Below are 1,982 nucleotides of genomic sequence, written 5' to 3'. Positions count from 1 at the left end.
AAAAAAAAGAAAAAGAATACCATACAGAAAAAAAGCAGAAGTTCATTAAGAAGACAAGAAAGATGGAAAAAACTAAAATGGAAGTCAGAAAGGACTCTGAAACTTGATCTCCAGCATATAGATGCTAAAGCAAATGGAAGGCATGAGGAGGTAAAAAACCTGAACAGAAAATTTCAAAGCACAGCTCAAGAAGACAAAGTCAAGTATTGTAATGAAATATCCAATTAAGAAATCAAAAAGAAAGAAAATGTTCAGGATTTCTCAAGCTGAAAGAACTGAAGACATAAACCAAATTTCGACTTGCAATATAAAGGATTCCATGGTCAAAATATTGAATGATGCAGAAAGCATCAAAAGAATATGGAAGGAATACACACAGTCACTGTACTGAAAAGATATGGCCAATGTTCAACCATTTCAAGAGCTAATATACGATCAAGAGCCAATGGTACTGAAGAAATAACTCCAAGGTGCACTGAAGGCATTGACAAAGAGCAAGGCTCTGGTAATTGATGAAATGCAAACTAAAATCTTTCAACAAACTGATGCAGCATTGAAGGCATTCATTCATCTATGCCAAGAAATTGGAAGGCAGCTACCTGGCTAACTGGAAGAGATCCATATTTGTGCTAATTCCAAAGAGAGGTGACCCAAAGGAGTTTGGACATCAAGAAACAATATCATTAATATCACAGGCAAGTAAAATTTTGCTAAAGATTGTTCAAAAATGGCTGCAATAGTACACTGACAGGAAACTGGATTCAGATGAGGATGCTGAACAAGGAATATCATTGCTGGCATCAGATGGATCTTTGCTAAATGCAAAGAATACCAGAAAGATGTTTACCTGTGTTTGATTGATATGCAAAGGCTTTCAACTGTGTGGATCATGACAAGCTATAGATAACATTCTGAATAATGGATATTCCAGAACACTTAATTGTGCTCATGAGGAACTTATACATAGACCAAGAGGCAAATGTTTGAACTGAACAAGGGGACATTGAATGGTTTAAAATCAGGAAAAGCGTATGCCAAGGTTGTCTTCTTCCACAATACTTATTCAATCTATATGCTGGGCAAATGATCTAAGAAACTGGGTTATATGGAGAAGAACATGGCATCAGGATTGGAGGAAGACTCATTAAGAACCTGTGATATGTAGATATACTTACTGAAAGTAAAGAGGACTTAAAATATTTAATGATGAAGATCAAAAATCACAGCCTTCAGTCTGGGTCACACCTCAATGTAAAGAAAACAAAAATCCTCACCATTGGACCAATAGATAACATCAAATAAATGGAGAAAAGATTGAAATTGTCAGAGACTTCATTTTGCTTAGATCCACTATCAACTCTTGTGGAAGCAGCAGTCAAGAAATCAAACAAGCAACGTATTGCATTAGGCAAATCTGTTGCATAAAAACTCTTTAAAGTATTCAAGAACAAAGATATCAGTTTGAGGACTAAGGTGTGCCTGACTCAAGCCATGGTATTTTCAATAACCTCATATATATGCAAAAGCTGGACAGTGAATAAGGAAGACCATCGAAGAATTGATGCTTTTGAGTTATGGTGTTGGAGGAGAATATTGAAAGTGCCAAAAGAACCAATAAATCCATTTTGGAAGAAGTGCAGCCAGAGTGCTCCCTGGAAGCCAAGATGGCCAAACTTCGTCTCTCATACTTTGGACATATTGTCACTGGAGAAGGATATCATGTTTAGTAAGATGGAGGGTCAGAGAAAAAGAGGAAGACCCCCCAACGAGATGGATTGACCAAGTGGCAGCATCGATGGACTCAAGCGTGGCAACAGTAGTGAGGTTGGCCCAGGATTAGGCAGTGTTTCGTTCTGCTGTGCATAAGGTTGTTATGGGTCGGTACCGACTCGATGGCACCTAACAACAACAACAACATCTAATCCTCTTGGTGAACACAGCACCTCACATTTGGTTAGCCCTACCCAGTCAATTTGGTGGGA

General features: G+C 38.0%; 1 protein-coding gene across 3 annotated transcripts in view; it reads left to right on the top strand.

The window, feature by feature from the left end:
- Positions 1 to 1,982, top strand: part of KIAA1324 (KIAA1324 ortholog) — a 106,522-nt gene that overhangs the window by 38,116 nt on the left and 66,424 nt on the right. The gene's annotated exons all lie outside the window — the stretch shown is intronic.

The sequence above is a fragment of the Chrysochloris asiatica genome, unplaced genomic scaffold, assembly GCF_000296735.1.
Source record: "Chrysochloris asiatica unplaced genomic scaffold, ChrAsi1.0 scaffold00085, whole genome shotgun sequence".
NCBI classification, from domain to species: domain Eukaryota; kingdom Metazoa; phylum Chordata; class Mammalia; order Afrosoricida; family Chrysochloridae; genus Chrysochloris; species Chrysochloris asiatica.
Note: the sequence above shows the minus strand (reverse complement) of the source record. Positions and strands in the feature narration are given on the sequence as shown.